The sequence below is a fragment of the Lepidochelys kempii genome, chromosome 11, assembly GCF_965140265.1.
Source record: "Lepidochelys kempii isolate rLepKem1 chromosome 11, rLepKem1.hap2, whole genome shotgun sequence".
Taxonomy (NCBI): domain Eukaryota; kingdom Metazoa; phylum Chordata; order Testudines; family Cheloniidae; genus Lepidochelys; species Lepidochelys kempii.
In genome coordinates, this window is record NC_133266.1 from 42397341 (window position 1) to 42418991 (window position 21651).

At 40.1% G+C, this 21651-nt stretch overlaps 1 protein-coding gene across 4 annotated transcripts in view; it reads right to left on the reverse strand.

The window, feature by feature from the left end:
- The window catches only part of CHN1 (chimerin 1), a 161848-nt gene that overhangs the window by 77664 nt on the left and 62533 nt on the right, over window positions 1-21651 (reverse strand). The window lies entirely within an intron of this gene.

Sequence of the window (21651 nt, forward strand, 5' to 3'; positions counted from 1 at the left end):
TGTCACTCCTTGGCCAGACAGCAGTAGGTACTGCTGTTCAGGGTATTAGACTTCTTTATGATATCTAACCAGCCAAATCAATCATAAAAACAAAATACCTCGTCATTAAGATTTCATTTCTGAAATGAAAGCTGCATATTGCTGTTAAAAAACAAACAAACAGAAAACAGAAGTGCTCTACAAAAGTATGCCTTTTGAAGGGAGCCTACCTAAACAGATGAAAGCACAAAATTGTGTGACTAGTATTAGGTTGAAACATAGGTATTCTTCAAAAGAAGTAATTAATGTTCTTGAAAAGGTATGTATTTTAATAACAGAACGTAGGTAAAATTATTGATTCTCAATTAAAATTAAGCATTCTGGTTTTCAATTTAAACTGGAAAAAAAGATAAACCAACACAAACTGCAAATTCAAGAACTGTGCTTTAAAAATAAAAGTTAAGGTTCTTTTCAAGGAGCTTTTAGGGGAGTTCACATCCCGTTCACTAATAAGATGGGATATGAAACATGTATACAAATTAGTGGGTGGAGTATACACAAGATGAATCAAATGTTTCTGTTTACATTTCCGTATAATAAAGGAAGAAGAGTTCACAGAGCAAAACTGAAAGGCAAGAAATTAAAAAACGATAAAGGGTAACATTTTTACACAACACAACATTATCCTGTAGAACTCATTGCTACAAGGCATTACTGAGGGCAAGTACTTAGCCATTTATACAGATAATGAGAACAGCCACAGTTACATTAAAATGGAAATGAAAACCTTTTAGGTATATAAATTATCAAGCTTCAAGTCATATGCCAACCAATATCTGACAGGCCTTAGGAAGAAATTTCTTCTGTGGGAAGATTATTCCATTACTGAGTTTCTTCCTTCTTTCTCTAGTGCACTGATAGTAGTCACTGTCAGAGGCAGGATACTGATCTACAGCATCCATTGGACTTGTCTGGAAATTCCAATGTTCAATTGTTTATCGTTATTTGTTTTGCAACAGAGTTTAGGGGCACCATTCCAGAATCAGAGCTCCCGTGTACTAAGTACTGTACAAACTCAGTCTAAAAAACAATTCCTACCCCAGAGAGCTCACAACCTAGCTTGTGACAAAATGCAACAGGTGAATGATTCAAACTGAGATAACACGCAATTACAGCATCTCACCACATATTTTGGTAAGTAGGGGGGTCAGTTTCTCCATTATACATGTATATATTTAGGGCAATGCACTGGCTTTTTCATTAACTTGTTTTTACTGTGCCAATGAAGAGTTTTGAAAGATTTTATGAAAGGCAAAACAATAGAGACACAGCCAGACTCCTGCACTGAAGACAGGCTCTGCACCTTATTTGTTAAATTATTGCTGAGCACAGTGGTATTTACTCCCAGACCTGATCATGAGATTTATTCCATCGGTGAAATCCTGAATATCCTCACCTCCCAGTGCCGTAAGAATGCTCAGCACATTGGAGCTCTTGTGGGTAACCATCACACACTCCCATTAAAGTCAATGGAAATAACACACACAGCATATCCTTTATGATTTTAGGCTTTTCCAGGAAAGGAAGTCAGAACTGAGTAAGTTTCAGATATATTCAGGACCCTGAGAATAAAGAGCCGTAGAGGCTAATAAACAAAAAGATTGATTTTTATAAAGAAGTGAACAGTTAAGAACAGTGAAGAGCTGTTCAAATCTGTAAAATATGCTCCTATAGAACTTAAGAATACCTGGGTCACAGAATTCTATATAAGCTGAAGGTCACTTATCAAACTTCTTGGCTTTCTAGCAATGAAAGGATCAGGAGAGGATTAATCTAAACAGGAGAAGATAAAGGCTCAGACAAGCTTCTCGGGGCCTGTCATTACTAAGTATATTTGAAGATTGGCAATATTCTTCAGATGTTAATACAAAGTTCGGACAAACACAACAGTAAAATACAGAGGAAGGATGGAAGGACAAATTTTAGGGGACTGATCTTCTTCCCATCAAAAACAAAAAGAGCAGGATCAAGTCCCATGTACATTGATCCACAACATAGTGTTTTTGTGCCTGTTAAAGGTGCTGCACACAACATACCTGACACACAACTCAAAAATAAGGAAATGGAAAGTTAAGGTCCCTAACAGTACATATCCTCTACGCCTTCACCCAGAGATCTTCATCTTACCACTAGCACAACCACTAGACAATGGTTCATAATCTTAATTCTGCATCAGCAGTGATGCCAGCTTTTCAGCATCCACTTCCGCAAACTGACCTCTCTCTCATACACAACACAAACAGACCAGACTTCCCCCCTGTTCACTCTTTGGCACAGTTCTAGGGAACCACACGCTTTCTCTCTGAAAAGCTGTATTTCTCCAGGTACCTAATCAGTTTCAGGTGCATGCTCCTAACCCAGGAGTGCTCTCATAAGCAAGGTACTTGATAAATGGACCTCATGTGTGGTTCTGAAATTCAATCAGCAACACACTAATTTGGAAAAGATACCTGAAATAAATTGTTTTTTCTGCAACAGGTGAAAGTTAAATAGCTTCCCCCTACATTCCAATCCAGCCTATTTCTCTGCTATTCCTTCTTTACAGTATGCAGTTGCGGAGATGTATTTTTTCAAGGTAGTACTAGTAAGGAGAAAAGAGCATCTGATTCTTTACATGGTTATTATTATTACTGTCTAGAAGGCATTTCTCTCTCTTCAACAATTCCAGGTTTTGTTTCCGTCTGCCCTTTTTAAATCTCTTTATTATTCCATAATATTACTATTCTGATGAATTACAACATGTATCTTATGGGTGCAGCTGCATACTCTCTCCACTAAAAAAAAATTGTGTTTCAATCCTTTCGACCTTGTTTTACCTACACAGATATCTTGGTTTCAATTTTTCCATCAGGCCATATTTTTTGGTATTTTTACCTTATCTATAACATTACTATACCTTGTTCATTTCTGCATGACCACGGAACTAAGTAGGTCACACATTTTATGTTTGAACTTCCTGACATTCTCCTTCTAAAGGGAGGCTTTAGCAACAGCTGTTTTTTGTTTAATAAACAGAAAACAAGACATATACAATGTACACTCTCTTTCAGTTAACAGTGGAACACTGGAAGCTTTGCCAAGAAAGAGAATAAAAAATGGACTTTGCATGTCATCATAACATTCTTAGTGTATCTATTGCACATTTGTTTGCAAGTAGCTGACCTAAAGATAAAAGACTTTTTTTAATTCAAAGTTGCTTGAAAGGCGATTGCCCACTGGCAGCCAAACGGGCTAGACAGAGCAGAGAGAATAACACAATCTGGGAAAGTAGATTAAAGTGTAGCGGCAATAGTGGCCAGAAATAAAGGAGTGAAGAGACCAATTAGGTCCCTTATCCCTAAAAAGATGTAATGCAGACTCTCAGCTACCTGCTCTTTATGCAGCAGTCACTGGTGAAACATAGGGAGGATGTTTAATGACTGCAAAACCATCCAGATTTTCGAGAACATTCTTATCCTCTATGCATATGGATTTTAAAAGTACAAATGCAACAGTGTGAAACCAATTGTACAACATACCGCCATTCATCCACCTCTGTAATATGCTTCACTGCCCCAACTTAATATAATTTGCTGTTTAAAAAATGTACCTATGCACTGCTTTAAGCACATGCACTTGTGTGTTTACAAAATACCTATAATTACAAACCAGCATCCAGAGTTAGTGCCACCACTGTCACCCATCCCCCTCACCATCTCTAACTCTCCTAATTCAGAGCATCTGGGAAAACATACAGGATTTGTAGTGTGCGCTGAAGGTTAGCAAACTTGGACTCAGTCTCATCAGGATAGGCAACAAAGTCCACAGCTGATGACCCTTCACTGAAAATGAAGGGACCCTTCACTGCCTCCTAGCAGCCCTCCCAGCTGAATCTGAAGACTGTACACTTTAGTGTGTCAGCAGCTGATCTCAACTGCTGTAGCAGGAATCAAGAGCAGAGGCAGTACCTAACTGATACTACATATGATGAGTGCTTTACAAATACATGTAATAAAAATAACAACAAACAATGGAAGTACATTATGTTTTGTTTTATCTTTAACTGAGTTTCCTTGATTTTTCTCACTTGTCACCTTATACAAATGTTAGAGCCAATTTATTAGGCAAAAATTGTGTTATTAATGTGTAGTAGTATTTTCCTTAACATTGTTCCTAGTTGCTAATAGATACTCTGAAAAGAATATGACTGGCTTTAAAATTAGTATCTTATGGAGATGAAAAGTTTACTAACTCTGACTTCACTATGTTACTCCTGTTTTATGCCCATATAACTTCATTGATTTCATTGGCTTTACACGAACAGGAGTAACAGTGGTGAATCAGAGTCAATAATATGCAAAGTCTCAGTGTGCTTTCTATATATCAGAGAGATTTGTTAAGATGAAATTAAAGTAGTAGGTGCAGATCAATGAGCTGAGAACATTACCTTTCAGGAGATGCAGACTTTAAAAATCCCTCAAATGTTAAAACACAGAAAGCCAAGAGTTAAGATTGCAGTTCTCAAGCAAATCTTAGCAAAGTTATTTGGGTTGAACTTCCTCAGTTTTTAATACAGTCATAAGAGGGAAGCTTACTCCTATGCCCCCTTGGGAAAGTCCCACCAGAGACCTAATGCTAGGGTAGGAGCTGTCAGGAGCAGAGGGGTCCAGGTGAATGGTTAGCTCTGACTCAGGAGCAGTTACAGAACACACTAATTATTCACCGCTTTCTCTGTTTGGTGACCCTCATGGTTAATTGGGTGGTGAAGGTAGAGGAGCACTAGTTCCCCTCTCCTGAACATACCCCACGGAAAGGAAGGGCTAATGCCTCACCTGGACTTGGCAGCGCCTGAGTGGTCAGGTTACACTTTGTGGTCTATTGCCGCTGGGGAAAGGGCTTGAAGCCTTACATTTTTCTTAAAGGAAAGCTTAGGTCTCCAGCAGTCCTCTGATGCCCTATAGTAACATACCTGGAGCAGAAATTTTCTAGAAATGTTATTAAATAAAATATCAATAATTTTTGAAAATTCAAATTAATCAACTAAATTTTGGTTCTGGGAAAAACAGCTCATCTGGGGATATCTAGTAAAACTTGTTTTACCTTCTGATTTTTTGTTAAGGGTCAAAAAGTTGGAATTATGCTTTAACCCTTCTATAATGAGGGTATCATGATTTAGGAACCTAGTGTCCACCAATTTTCAACATTTGCATAAAGATTCTACCTTAATCTCAGGTCTAGCCTTCTAATTTTGAGTCCTATATGAACTGTTTTTTTTCCTGGTAAATTGTAGGAGGGTGGGGGCAAAATCAGGTTTGAAATGGAAACTTCATCAGAATCATCATCATAGAGAGATGACCATCATTCTATAGCATTCTGTAAAAACATGGTCCACATTGCACCTTTGTTTTCACTAATGTGTGTGATTCCCATTGGTTTCATTTAAGCAGTTTTCATACCATGATTATAATCCATCTCTTTGCTTGCATAGTTTTCTCATACTAAAAACAACTTGTTCTTAAATTAGTTTCCTATACCCACATAAATATTTAAATTGTGAATGTAAGAAAACATATGGCTTGAACGGACAGTATTAAGATATAAAAGACAAGAAATTTCCATACCTAATACCTCTTTTGTATCATTTAAAACTGGGGAAAAGAATTTTAAAAGTGTAATTTGCTTTTCACTATTTATGTTTCACTTAGTCTTTCTTTTTCTACCAGGATGACACAAATTGTTTAAGTAGGTTTTTTTGAATAGGCTATTTCACTTGTATTTAGGTTGCAAACATTGGAGTCAAATGTTTGGTTAAAAGCTCCCACTGGATTAAAAATCATCATGTAAAGATTTCCATGAGTCTTAAATTTTGTTAAAGTTGTTTTTACCAAACTCAGTTGTTAAGACAAAATTAAGACTGCAGCTTCGCTAAAGACCAATTACAGACTACCATTGCATTTTATGGTTACTTTTTCCAACACAAGTTTGGCCTCTGAAATTCCTGCAGCCTGAACTCATTTCTTTGGTAAACAGTATACCACACAATACAATTTACTGATCATGCTGTCTTGATTTTGTTCTCCATAAAGTTTCACTGCTTGACTACCATAATATTTAATAAACAATAGCAACACACATTTGTTAAAACTGATTACCGATTTTTAAAAAAGGGAATTAATAGCAAGTAAAGCCTTCTTATTGCAAGAAGTAATGGAATTAACAAAATATTAGTATTTATATTAACCAGGGGAGGTTAGGGATATCTAAAAGTGAGTAAACTACTGGTACGTATAGATGAACAGAAAGTCAAGTAGCTTGGCAGGTAAAAGACAGACAAACAAAAAAACCCAACCATTTTAAGATTCAAAACCTGCCATGAGGTGCTTTTACTGATATTTGCTTTAGTATTGATGGTGCACAAAGCCAAAAACTTTTGTGAATTAGACTTATAATGCTTGGCTAGTGGATAAAATGACAGAAGGGTTTAGGCTATGGCTGAGTAATAGAGTAATAATAATGACAGAGTAGTACTTACATAGCTCTTTTCATTCAGAGATCTCAAAGTGCTTTGCCTCCATTTTACAGATGAAGAAAATGAATTAAGTGGTTTGCCAATGGTTACATTGCAGGCCAGTTTCAGAGTACGGAGTAGCAATCAACTCCCAGTCCAGTGTCCCATGAGCTGCAGTACGCTGCCCCCATTAGACCACTAGCATCTGCTGCTATTCTTGTAGTTACTTTTGAATAAGGGTGGTAAAATGCTTCTGGTTCTGTAGTCTAGATGAAATTTAAAACCAAGGTTCTAATTATTTGTAGTCATTAGAACTCCTATGATATTTCTTATGAGAGATGAGGTGTATGCCCTCAAGTTCTGGCTAAATTCTAATTCTAAATTCCAAAGTCATCCTGTAGTTTTAACTGAAAAAGAAATTCTTATTTTTCTGTCCTGACAATGTTTAACATCGCTGTGTGCTGTCTGAAAGCTGCTGCTTTCCTTACAAGACATGGCCACATTTCAGTGATTTATGAGGTGAAAGCTACACATAGTAGTTTGTATATACTGGTGAGCACTTTGGATGAAAGGTGCCATGTTTTATATACATATGTCAGCTGTTATTTACTAAAATATTACTGTTTGAAACAGTCTAGAGTCTTTCCCACTGTTCCCCTAGAATTACAAAACCTAGTAGGAGTTAAAAAAGAAAAAGTTCTGTACTATGAAGTTTTTTGAATACATTTTGCTTTAAATTACTAACGAAACATAATAATTATAGTACTCCGGGGAACGTATCTTAGTAGGTCAAAACAGGTGATATGCTCATAATCAAAACAGAAACTGCTGTTTTTATGTACCTCCATCTTAACTTCTCTTGACCATGGTTACATAAATAAATTGCAGAGGAATAGTTTAGACCACAAATAGGAATTACTGTTCTGTGGTGCTCCACCATCTATAAAAAATTAATTCTCTTAGTGTGATGCCTGATCTGCCATTAAAATGCTTGTTGAATTAACAAATGGGAGAGAACAGATGATAAACAGTCATTATAAAGTAATATGCCCATTAAAATGACCTATGCTACCAGTGATTTTCATTTTATTAGGACTCAGTGAAACAGAATAAATTTAAAAGATTTCATCCAACTGGCATCCTAAATGTGTGTCCCGTATAGGTGGCACATATACACACACAAATATTTGTTACCAAATGTATTAAACACCATTTGGTAGTTTATGAATGTTAAAAGAAATGTCCCTGATTCTCCTCTCACTAGCACTGGCATAAAGCTGGAGTAATGCCATTTAACTCAATTGAATTAGCTTAAGTATAAAACAGGTATCAGTGAGGGGGAAATTTGGCACTAATACATTTACTATTTACAGTGCTTTATGTGCTTGAATAATTAAAAGTGTGTTTGATAAAAACAACTATGAGATAAAACAACAATATGGAACCCGTTCTTTTCCGGGGGGGGGGGGGGGAGGGGGAGGGAAGCTTTAAAAGGCCAAGGTATTTATCGCTGAATGATTTTTTTTAATGCATAAGTAATAAGCTTTAAAAATGGTTCCTCAAATGCATATTTATAAAGCAGCCCATTTGCTAAGGCAGACAGTAGAAGAGAGCAACTAAAGGACTGGCTGGAAGATGTGTGTCTAAATTGCAGCCCTCAAGATACGAGGTGGGGGAGGGAGCAACATTACTGGTGGGGGCCAGAAAGGAATTAGACCAGTGGCCTTCTTCAAGAAGAGAACACAACATAGAATATGGGTAACGCTTCTTCTGACACTTGAGCTACTGGATTTTTATGTTTGTTTATTATTTAAATTACAGTAGTGCCTACAGGCCTCAATCAAGATCAGGGCCACATTGTGCTAGGCACTGTATAAACACAGTGAAATACAGGTCCTGCCCCAAAGAGATTTGGATGGGATTTTGAAAGGGGCCTAAGAAAGTTAGGTGACCAACTCCCACTAACTCCTTTCGGTCTCTTTTCCAAATTCCAGTTTACCACATGAAATAGACAAGACAGACAAAGAAAGGAAATATTGTTACCCCCATTTTATAGATGGAGAACTGAGGCACAGAGAAATTAATCGACTTGCCCAAAGTAAGACAGGAAGTCTGTCAGAGCCAGAAAATGAAGGAAGATCTCTTGAGTTCCAGTCCAGTGCCTTGACCACAAGACCATCCTCCCTTGCTGTGGAATGAGTTACAGTAGATAATTGTAGTACAGTAGTGACTGTAGTGAAACATGAACTATGTGCTCAGCAAGAAGCTTTGACATACGCTAGACACACTGAACCCAGTCTTGGACGTTGGTTATCTAGAAAACAAAACCTACCAAAGCAATGAACACATCTCCAGAAAGTGCTGAAGTTATAATAGTAGGAAAAAGTCTGCAATTTACAAAACAGCCAAGGATAAACTTGAAGCTCTAGCCAAAAGAAAACAGAACTGACAACAACAACAGATGGGAAGAAGAGGGAAGGAGAACAGGAACACGGCAAGAAGACATGAACCATAAGGAAAAAAAGCATTCCAGTCTGTGGGAGGCCCCAAGTAGCCAGTTAATTACTCATTAAGGTTAGGAGAGGATTATCATCATTGCATGCACTTATAATGAGCCCATCTCAGTAGTACCCAGATGCATTTACATAAGATAGATCAAGTACAAAACAACCATTTCCCCCAAATCTTGAACATACAGGCCAAAACCTGAAATAACCCCCAATTTACTTCCATAACAGTGCCAGAAATGGGGGCTCTACAGCAGAATTTAATGGAAACCTGGAACAAAGAAATAAGTTGTACAAAGCATTCTTCTATGGGCCAGGTTTAAGCCCAGAAATATTTCCAGTAGGAGCAAACTCCAGAGGATACGACCTACCCCAGACAACAGCTCCTATGAGCTCACTCCTGGGATAGTCATCCAAAGCATTCCTGCCAGCCAATACAAGCAGTGGGTGGAAAACAGGTATGGGGAAGAGGAGAGAGAGAGGAGGGCATTTTCTGAGACAACTGGAACCCAGGCAAAGAACTGTTTTGAAGACAAGAATCTCATTGCATTTCATCTGGCAGCAAATTGGCAGTAAGCGCACAGAGCAAGGCGTAGGTGTAACATACTCTCAGCAATCTAAATGGCAGACAGCTGCAATTTGCATCAGTTGGAGCTTCCAAGTAGCATTCAAGGCTCCAAGCAGAGCGCACTGAAGAAGTATCTCCTGGAGATAAGAAAGAAGCGATATCGCCATCTGAGAGGTAATGACGCAGTCATGCAGCCAGCAAAAGGTGGAAAGTAGGTTTCTGGTCACTGTTAGTGTCAGTGAATCCAGGATCGGTCAGAAGTCTGCATTTATTTTAGGGCTGTCAAGCGATTAAAAAAATTAATCATGATTAATCGCGCAATAAAAAAATTAATCGTGATTAATTGCGCTGTTAAACAATAATAGAATACCATTTATTTTAATATTTTGGATGTTTTCTACATTTTAAAATATATTGATTTCAATTACAACACAGAATACAAAGTGTACAGTGCTCACTTTATATTATTATTTGTATTATAAATATTTCCACTGTAAAAATGATAAAAGAAATAGTATTTTTCAATTCACCTAATACAAGTACTGTAGTGCAATCTCTTTATCATGGAAGTTGAACCTACAAATGTAGAATTATGCACAAAAAAAAAACTGCACTCAGAAATAAAATAATGTAAAACTTTAGAGCCTACAAGTCCACTCAGTCCTACTTCTTGTTCAGCCAATCACTCAAACAAATAAGTTTGTTTACATTTGCAGGAGATAATGCTGCCCACTTCTTCTTTACAATGTCATCTGAAAGTGAGAACACACTTTTGCAGGGCATTTTTGTAGTGGGCATTGCAAGATATTTACGTGCCAGATACACTAAAGATTCATATGTCCCTTCATACTTCAACCACCCTTCCAGAGGGCATGCGTCCATGCCGATGATGGGTTCTGCTTGATAATGATCCAAAGCAGTGCAGACTGATGCATATTCATTTTCATCATCTGAGTCAGATGCGACCAGCAGAAGGTTGATTTTCTTTTTTGGTGGTTCAGTTCTGTAGTTTCTACATCAGACTGTTGCTCTTTTATAACTTCTGAAAGCATGCTCCACATCTCATACCTCTAGGATTTTTGAAGGGACTTCAGATTCTTAAACCTTGGGTCAAGTACTGTAGCTATCTTTAAAAATCTTACATTGGTACCTTCTTTGTGTTCTGTCAAATCTGCAGTGAGAGTTCTTAAAACGAACACTTGCTGGGTCATCATCCGAGTTTGATATAACAAGAAATATATGGCAAAATGCAGGTAAAACAGAACAGGAGACATACAATTCTCCCCCAAGAAATTCAGTCACAAATTTAATTAACATATTATTTTTTTAATGAGCGTCATCAGTATGGAGGCATATCCTCTGGAATGGTGGCCGAAGCATGAAGGGGCATACGAATGTTTAGCATATCTGGTACGTAAATACCCTGCAATGTCAGCTACAAAAATGCCATGCGAAAGCCTGTTCTCACTTTCAGATGACATTGTAAATAAGAAGCAGGCAGCATTATGTCCCGTAAATGTAAACAAACTTGTAACAGAACTGCAAGAGCCTTTAGGGAACAGAACAAAACCAAGGGAGTAAGAGGAGGGTGGCAAACACAAGATGAGGCCCCCACAAAGTTAGTGTTTATAAAACTGTTGAGCATACAAGCACCACGGTTAGTTAATAAAGCACTCAAATAGGCATGCACCGGGAACAGAGAGAACTCTTTATTCAGAGGGCCCTACCATGCCACAGACCACCAAAAGGAGGCTGAGCACAGCAACACACGGCATGGCTTGGCACAGCTGAGTGCAGTTGTCTCACTAAACAGAGAGAAACATGAAACCATCCCCTCCTTCAAACCCCTCCTCAATCACATATTTGCTGTGATACCTACAAGAAATGAACAATCAATCATGGCCTAGTAGAGAAGAGAATAGGCCATGCAGAAAAAATATAGATGCTTGAAATCACATGGGTATCTATCTAAGGAAATTCCTAGATATCCATGGATTGGGCCAGAGATATTCTACCTCAGGGGTGGGAAAACTATGGCCTGTGGGCCACAACTGGCCCATCAGACATTTTAATCCTGCCCTCGAGCTCCAGCCGGGGAGTGGGGTCGGGGGCTTGCCTGGCTCCCCGTGGCTCCTGGAAGCAGCGACATGTCCCCCCTCCAGCTCCTACACTTAAGGGCAGCCATGGGGATTCACACGCTGCCTCTGCCCCAAGCACCAGCCCTGCAGCTCCCATTGGTCAGGAACTCCGAACCTCTTTGCTCCATTCCCAGCCTGCAGTTCCCTCCTGCATCCCAAACCCCTCATCCCTGGCCCTACCCCAGGCTTGCACCTCCAGCCGGAGCCCTCACCCCCTTCCGCATCCCAACCCCTTGCCCCAGTCTGGAGCTCTCTCCCACATCCCGAACTCCTCATTTCTTGCCCCACCCCAGAACCCGCACCCCCAACCAGAGCCTTCACCCCCTCCCGCATCCCAACCCCCAATGTGATGAGCATTCATGGCCTGCCAAACAATTTCCATACCCAGATGTGGCCCTCAGGCCAAAAAGTTTGCCCACCCCTGTTCTACCTTGTGAATTTCATCCAAACACAATGTGCAAATTCTTATCTCCTTGAAAAAAAGTTTGAGCTTTCTATTTGCAAATCTAATTGTTTATCTTTCTAAATACTCTACTCAAATGTTCAAGAGAAGACCTAACCTTTCAGATCAAATTATCTATTGGTAGTTTAACATACAGACCTTTTGTGCAGATGAACCGGATGGTAGAGCAGAAATTATTTAATTGGGTACTCTATCCAGAGAAAGAAAATTTTAAACAAAGGCAATTTTTGTTGCTATGGACCATAATTAGAAATATAATTCAGCCTCTCTACAAAAGAATTTGATGCTCTGGCTTTAGAGGTAAGTGACTCCCAGTCTCCCATTCCCCTGACTCAATCCCCCTTCTCCTTCTCACCAATACACTTAGTCTCTGATCATTGCACAGGTATGTAGCCTTGGGTCCTGATCCTGCATAGAGTTATTCACATGCTTAACTTTACTCTCATGAGTAATCTCTCTGAGGTCAAAGGAGGTCTTTGTAGGATCCCAGACTTGGAATGTCATGATGTATTTTTTAAAACATACTCGGACATGCAAAAATTGAAGCAATTATTCTCCAAAATCTGAAAGATGCATCTGAACCACTGAACAGTATATTCATTAGTAGGATGTCAGATTATGTACTGTCTAAAGTAAAAATTAATTCTATAATTAATATTAGTGGCAAATTTCTTTACATCCACTTCAAAATTTCAGGGGGTTTTACTGTGCAGTCTTTTAAAATATACTTCGAATTACTGCACAATACATAAAATCAGTGACATAAACTAAGAATCAGTAAGTTTTCTGACATTTAACTTCTCTCAAGAATTATATCCCAATGCCACCTACCCTTGAATATACCCATTTGTAAACAAAACTTGCAATTAATAATCACAACTAAGAGAATTACCTTTTTTTAATCAGACTGCAGAACCTATTTCCATTTATTCACAATATTGAAACAATAGGATTTGCAGGAAAGGAAACCATGGTAACCAACGAAACCTGCTGCAGCAGATATCAGCGCAAAAGAACATACAGTGTGATCGCACTTCAACGCCTACCACAAGTACATTTTTCCCCATTTCCTTTTTATCCTCATCCTAATTATTAAACAAGCTTTCAATCACAAAAACCTACATTGTGAGTGATGTCTTATTGTTATCATAATTTGCTCTAGGTCTTGGCATTAAGCATGGACCTACTGTTTTGCTGACATTTAAAAGCACATCTAAAACCTCTAGGAATTAATTAGGAATTTCCAGGTCTTTTAATCCATTAGGAATATCTAATTTCTATTACAATGTATGTTATAACACTTTTATTCTTGCATACAGACTCCAATATATAGGCAACAATTTGCTCCTGCTAGTAATATTTGTAAAACACAGGCAAAAATGCATTTACTTTATCATTTTCTTCTGTCCTGTGAATTCACTTCTACCCTTGAGACAAACTATGACATATTTATTTTCCTTAGTAAAGGTTTTAAACAGAAGTGCATTTTCATCATGTGTGGATGTAAAAGGGTACTCGAGCTGGAAAAAAAATAGTAAAGATGCAAACTAACTAATAACAAAGAAGGAAAGTAATTATCAAGACGAAACAAAACACAGCTCCCCATGAAAACGGAAAGTATATTTCAGTACAGCCTATAGATAACCTAGCTAACCGAGAAACTTCATGTTTAAACGGTTATTTGGGGGAAAACTGTTGGTCCACTTTCTTATTGGAGCATGAAATAAATATTTATTAGAAAACCTAAAACCCCATATTTCACCTTGTCTTGTTTTATTTATCTTACAGGAGTTGTGAGGTTTAATTAACTCTGACGGGCTCTGTGGTTCTTGGATGAAAGACACTATTAAAGTGAGATCACTAGATGTAGGGCAGCCACTTTGGCCATAAACCCAATCCACAAAACCTAGGATCACCCTAGGGCCAACGTGACTGTACAGTGCTGTAGAACTGACACAGGATACTTCTGCTCAACAACAACAACAAAAACCTGCAGCAGTGAGTCTCAGAGCCCAGGTCAACAGACTTGGTCTTGCACTATGGTGCTAAAAAGAGTCGTGCAGATGTTCCATCTAGGGCTGGAACCAAAGCTCTGAAGCTCAGGGAAGGTATGGGTCTCAGAGCCCGAGCTCCAGCCCGATTGGAATGTCTACACGGGGCTCATACACCAAACACCCACCCTGCTGCTGGCATACAAGAGAAAAAGGGGACATGCCAGGATCCAATACTGATTGTTGTCTAATATTTTTCTCCCACATTGTTACAGGCCAGACTAAGTTAGAGTACTCCTCAGACTATACTGAGAGCTCAAAAAGAATAGTGAGAAGAGAGAAACACTGGGACTAGGACAGTGCAAAAAAGAGCCTTTATGTACCACCCCAATTGGCATTCTATGCATTTTGGTTGTACACAAGGATGTGGCCTGCTATTATTGTTCACTCTGTTCCCAAAGAAACACCTTTGCTACACTGTGACTCTGGCATGGATTTATTTCCGATACATGGGGCTAAACTAATTCCTGGTGTAACTCAACTGGCTTGATTAATTTATGCATGGAGTTATATAAGGGTGTTGCCTGCAATAGATGTGGACCGGACTCGATGACGCAGTCCTGTGTCTTAAGTCTACTTATCTAGTGATTTGGAAGGTTGCTCTAGATTTGTAATGCTTACAGTATACTCCATCTCTTTACATTGGGTTCCATGAGTAAAAATCTTTAGTGTGAAGTGAAGTGAATTTGAACATTTCATGTCATGAGAGTCTGACAAGGTGTGAATAAGCAGAGGAGTTAGAAACAGAATGAGAAGGGTTGTGGGTGGTCTCTTGTTCCTACACTCTCTCTCTCTGCAGGGGAATCTTGTTTCACAAATTTAGAAGGAAAGCAAAGACTCAGATTAACACAGATGGTCAAGTGTCCACCAATCAGACTAAAAGAAACTGGCAGAATTTCTATACACAAGGGGCGATATTCTTTGGTTCACCTGAGTGACACTTGGTGCAGGATCTCGGAAAGGATCATTCAAAGGATGTGGCCAATGCTGTGTTGAGCCATCTCTACATTCCTCCAACCCTGCAGTGGGCCAGGGGCCATTACACGAAATTTGACACTAATGTGATTCAGGCCCCTCAAGTGGCTCTGATTTATGCCTTAGAGGCTGTAATGACAATTGCGAATCACCAGATATCCTGGCCACACCCACTTTCTCCATGGGAACACCCCTTGCAATTGACTTATGCTGGGCCTATGTCACCAGGGAACACCTGGGGATTCTCCTTACACAAGGATAATTCTCTGACTTGCCAGATTCAATGGTGCTTTAGCAGCTTTGCAGCATGGGAGAGGTACAAAGCATCCATGAGAAGGCCGAGGCCATGACTTTTATTTCAGTTAAAATTTTGATTTAAAAATGTCCCCCAAAATTTAAAAAAAAAATAAAAATGTGTTTTGAATCCTGTGAAACAGAAACAACTTTGAATTTTCAACTTCCGTCAGGATTTTTAAAATGTTTAGACCAACTCTTCAAGAGTGATTATGTATTAAATACCTCAAAACTTCCTTAAGGCTGCCCAGTGGTGTTTTGTGCCCTTCCAGAATGCGGAGAGTGGCTAATTTTAAACCTATGAAAACCGGAAAGGAAGGGTGAAGATAAATGCCAAACCTGCAACACATGACAGTAACACATGTATTAGGACTATACCCTTAAAGATGCTATAACAGGGGTTCCCAACATTTTTCTTGCTGAGGCCTCCCTCAATATGCTATAAAAACGCCAGGGCACAGTGAGGTGGGGGTGGAGGGGGGAGAAAGAACTGGTGGGACTCGAGCCAGGGGGGGACCTTTGGGCATAGGCATAATTTTACTTCTATTGGGGGGGGGGGGAGAGAAGAACTGGTGGGACTCGAGCCAGCTCTGCACAGTGGTGTCCAGGGAAGAAACACAACCTCCACCAGCCTGACTCACTCAGGAGGCCAACCTGCCAGCAGGGGGATGCAACCAAAAAATATAACTCAAATGGGGGACTTAGTTCAAAAAGTTTGTAAGCCACTCAGGATTCAGGTAGGGGGTAACTAGGGGCTGTGTGAAGTGAGGGGAGTAGCTCAGGGTGCAGGCAGGAGATAGCTAGGGCCTGTTTGCAGGCAAGAGGGTAGCTCAGGGTGCAGGCAGCGGGGTAGCTAGGGGCTGTCTACGGGCAAGGGGAGGCTCCCAATGCAACTCCTAGCTTCGGGGGGTGGGCGCTGAGGCTCCAGGCTCATGACTTGGCGGGGGAGGGGGGAGGTTTGCCGCTTCAGCTCCACATTGCTCCTGGCTTCGGGGGCTTGAGGGGGTGCTGGCATCAGACCCACGCTGCTCCCAGCTTCGGGGCGGGAGGTCCACTGGCTTTAGTCCTATGTAACTCCTGGCTTCAGGGCAGAGAGGGGCTGCCAGCTTTAGCCCTGTGCCAGTCCTGGCTTCAGGGCAGGGGCTGTCAACTTTAGCCCCATGACGCTCCTAGCTTCGGGGCAGGGGTGCCTGCATTGCTCCAGAGGGGGCTGGGGTAGGGGGGACCGCCGGCTTCAGCGCTGGTGCACCGGGTTTCAGCCACAGGGCTCCGCGGCCCCCCTGAAAGGGCTTGCGGACCTCCAGGGGACCACGGACCCCCGGTTGAGAACCACTGTGCTACAGAACACATTGGAAATAGAGGACATGAGCACTGTAGGATAAAGTCTAACATTGTCTCTTTTCCAAGGCAAACCATGGGTTCAGGTCAAGCGTAGCAAACAGGAGCTACCTATATCTCGCCTGCACTCAAACACTGAGCTTACTCCACACAAACCACCCTGGACTTGCTTCACTCTTGTCCTGAGCACTCCTTCTGAGACTCTGTCTTCACTCACTCGTGGATATTGCTGTCATACATACCACCACATTGCTGACAATCCCCACAGCAAGAAGACAGCCTTGTGTACCTCTACTGCTACAAGCTACAAAATTCAGTGCAAAAATGAGGCATATTTGATCCTTCAAGGTGCACATGCACTTCTCTTCATATCACAGTCACAGCTTTGCCAAGCTGCTTCTGCTAATCCCTCCTCCATTCAGTGCAGGTACAGTTAACACAGCTAGAGAGGACACAGATAAATGCTGGAATTCTTATCTGTGGAACACAACACAAATAATGGCATGTTCTCTTAGTCCTTCCTTATATGTTCTTATTGTAAATTCATAGATTTTAGGGCTCTAAGGGACCATTAGATCATATAGTCTGATCTATATAACACAGGCTATAGAATTTCCCCCAGATACTGATGTATTAAGCTTAATAAGTCTTGACTTGAAGCCTTCAAGAGATGGAGAATCCACCACTTCCCTTGGTAGTTTGTTAACCTTTGCACTAGCCTTACTGAACCATTCGCAGTGACTATTGCTGGATCCAAAGAGGACAGAGTTAAGGTTGCATTGTGGGGGTGGCATGCACCTTAACTTTGTATTACCTGTTTTTCAGCAGTTTAAAGCTGCATTACCTTAACTCATTTCCCGGTTTTCAGAGGTTTGAGTTTAACCACACCCTGCATTATAGAAGAGCACAAGGCATGACCGGGCAACCTTCATGCTGCCTTAAAGTTTTAGAACATTTAATTAAAAAAACCAAGCAAACAAAAAAAAACCAAAAAACTGATTTCTTAGCACCTCCATGTACCACAGTCCACATTTAAAATGAAACACTGAACATAAATTTCTCTAGCCATAATACATATAGGTATCAGTTGAACACAATGTTTTATAGATATATTTACAATTTTTAAGGAAGTTTGAAGCCTACCAGTGCCATCAATCATTATAATAAAATTAACAGAATTACAATTTGTATTTCTTACTTCTGTCTGTCTTCTAGATTTTCAGGAAAATTTTTTTTTTTAACACACTGCAATGATCCAGTCACAATGCACTGTTTCTTCACTGTTGTTGATGGCCCTGCTGATTCAGCCTCTTGTTTTCATTTCTCTTCATTCAGTTTATGTTCAGTGCTTTCCATGTGTTCTACAATTGTCTGCCTTCTAACATACTCTAAAGCCTCTCTGCATATAGTATAGAACAGCACATTACCATCAACATGAAATTTTTTCCTTGCCAAACGCAGTGACATCATCTTTAGGGATGAATTTAAAAGTTTTCACGGTCTTTTCATAACTTTAATTACTCATGTCTCGAGGCTGAAGTGAAATTTGAGATCCATTAAAACCCAAACCACTATACACCTTTGAGTAACCTCTATATGCCAGAAGCAGTTTACTTGCGTATGTTTAGCTATGTAAATTTAAAGTGCATTCAAAAATCAACCACAAGAGGGGAAGGTTGCACACATTGAATATGTGACACTGACACTTTCAGTAAAATGTTAATAGTTAATATATGTTTTTATTTTTTCACAAAATGTAAAAACTAAAGATTCTCTGTAAAAATGCAAATTTCGTGGTTTTCCACATTTTTCCACAGCAAACAGATTTCTAGGATCCCTGCTCACGAGGCCCAACAGGACACTAGCTCATTAATCCCAGGTGGGCTGGACCACTCTCCCTTAAAGGTATTAAGGTCCACCTGTGATACTAGTAGGAAAAGATCAAACTGAATCATGGAGTTAGACATAGAGGGTGAAATCCTAGCTCACTGAAATCAATGTGAGTGCTGTCAAAGGGGGCAGGATTTTGTGCAAAGACACATCTCACTGACATTCCTCATTTCTGATATGGGAAATGATAGTCAGAATATAGATAAACAGCTATCAAAGTCACCTCCAGGCTGCAGATGAAGCTGACCATTCATCCTGACATTGTAGCAATGGGGAAAAAATTAACTGGTTCCCATAAAAAAATCTGACAGTTTACAGGCAAATTTTTCTTTACCTACGAAGGTATGCACAGCAAAATTTCCAAAGCTGAAATAAGAGTAGAATGCAGTAGTAACAGTAATGGTAACAACAGTGACAGAGTAAGGATTGGGTTAAACACTAGATGTCCAACATCACACTTATTGGAAACACTGGTATACTATGAATATCTTCTAACAAAGAGAGAAAAACTGAAACAAAGAGCAAAACTCTTGCCTGCAACTGATGGAAAGAATATGCCTGCTGCTTCCTTCCTTCTAGGAGGAAAATAAATGTTGGAAGCATTAGGAACTCCAAGGGTAGGAAACGTGCTGCCAGAAAGGTCTGAAGCACTCATATTCAGCTATGGCATATGAGATAACAGAGTGTGTGGGTTCACTTTCACACATTTTAAAGTGAGAGCAACGAACAGGATAATATGGTATCACTTGCTTCAGCAATGGAAAGCAACATCACAAGCTATTTTCCTTGGTAAAACCAGGATGGTCAAGCTAATGCTTAATCACAGTAAAATGGCATCTGCATGTACAATGTTTAGATTTCAATGCCTAATTCCAAATCCTAATTTCTTTAAATTAAACTAAGGTTAACTGCATGAACACTGCATTTAAAGAAGTCTGAGAGCATTTTCCTGCCATGTTATATCCAACTGATGTTACCTCTTACATAAATACAGCCTGGCCATAATTTAAAAACAATCTTTATAACTGGTATATTAAATGTTTTCCCAAGCCAGCAGAAAAACTAAATTTCAGAAGGAGAGCTGCCTTACGCTCTTTTCTGTAGTAAAATCCATCACCATGTATACTTTACTGTCCGCAAAAGTTGCTTTCAGTGGGATTTTCTGCCTTGAAAAAGATAATGTCAAAGTTTGAAGACACTAACCTTTCTCCTAGAGTCAGAGAATTTAAGGCCAGAAGGGACCATTAGATCATCTAGTCTGGCCTCCTCTGTATCGTACGCCACCTACACCACCTAGCACCCACACACTAAATCCAAGAGCCAAAATGAGATCAAAGTATTACAGCCCACAGGAGTCTAGATTATTGTGTGCCACCGGCAGAGAAAAGGAGGGACTGAGGTGCACCAGAACCTGAGGCTCCAATAATGGCAGGGAAATGATTAAGTGAGACATACTCAGATAATTCTGGCAAGTGACCCGCATCCACGTGCTGCAGAGAAATGCAAAAAACTACAAAGGTCACTACCAATCTGTCCTGGGGGAAAATTCCTTCTCTATCCCCACATGGCATGCAGTTAGACCTGGAGCACGTGAGCCAGAACCAGCCAGTCAAGCACCCGAGAGAGAGAGAATGCTCAGTGCCACCTCACAGCCCTGGCCCACCCCCACAATATCCCATCTCTAGCCATGGCCATCCCTGATGCCACAAAGGAAGGAGACTGAGAAAACTCCACTGAATACATTGGGGGTGGGGTGGGGTGGGGACCCTCCTAACCCCTGCCAGTGGCTGGCTGAAACCTTGTGGCATGAGCTTTAGGAATATAAGAGAGAAACTGGAAGTGAGGCCCCAGACTGGTGAGTACTATCCCTTATCATCACAAGCAATCCTGTCCTACAATCATACACATAACCCTGTCCAGCTTTTTCTTAAAACCAGTTAAGTAGTTTGCTCCACAACTGCTTTTGGGAGGCTGTTCCAGAACCTCACCTCTGTGATGGTTAGAAACCTTCTAATTTCCACCCTGAATTTGTTCATGGCTAGTTTACATCCATTTCTTCTTCTGCCAGCATTATCCATTAGCTTAAATAGCTATTCATGCTCCTTCGTATTTACTTCCCATAACGTATTTACAGACAGCAATCATATCCTTTGTCAGCCTTCTTTTTGCTAGATTAAGCAAGCTAAGCTCTTCCATCTCCACTCATAAAATAGGCACTCCATTCTCCTCATCATCCTAGCAGCTCTTCTCTGCGCCCGTTACAATTTAAATTCATCTTTCTTGAACACAGGTGACCAGAATTGTACACAGTATTCCAGATGAGGTCTTACCAGTGCCTTGTACAATGGAATTAATACTTTATCTTTACTGGAAAGGCCTTGCCTGATACCTCCCAAGATCACTTTTGCCTTTTTTCACAGCTGCATCACGGCGGCTCATAGTCATCCTGTGATCGAGACACACACTCAGGTCTCTCTCCTCCTCTGTCACTTCCAACTGATGATCCCCCAGTTTGTAGCAGAAATTCTTATTGTGAGCCCCTAAGAGCCAATTCCTTATCCACCTTACAATATGTGTACTGATCTATATCTTCCCTAATTTAGCCAATAATTTCCGATGTGGTACCATATCAGATGCTTTACTGAAGTCCAAGTGTATTAGACCTACTGTACTTCCCTTATCTCAAAAATCAGTTATTTTCTCAAAGAAGAAAAGCATGTTAGGCTGATGTGATCTACCTTTGGTAAACCCATGTCACATTACATCCCCTTTACCTCTATGAATTTAATTATTCTTTCCTTCACAATGTGTGCTGAAACCTTGCATACTACTGAGGTCAGACTAACAGATCAGTAATTGCCCGGATCATGTTTTTCCTCTCTCTAAAATATAGGTACAATC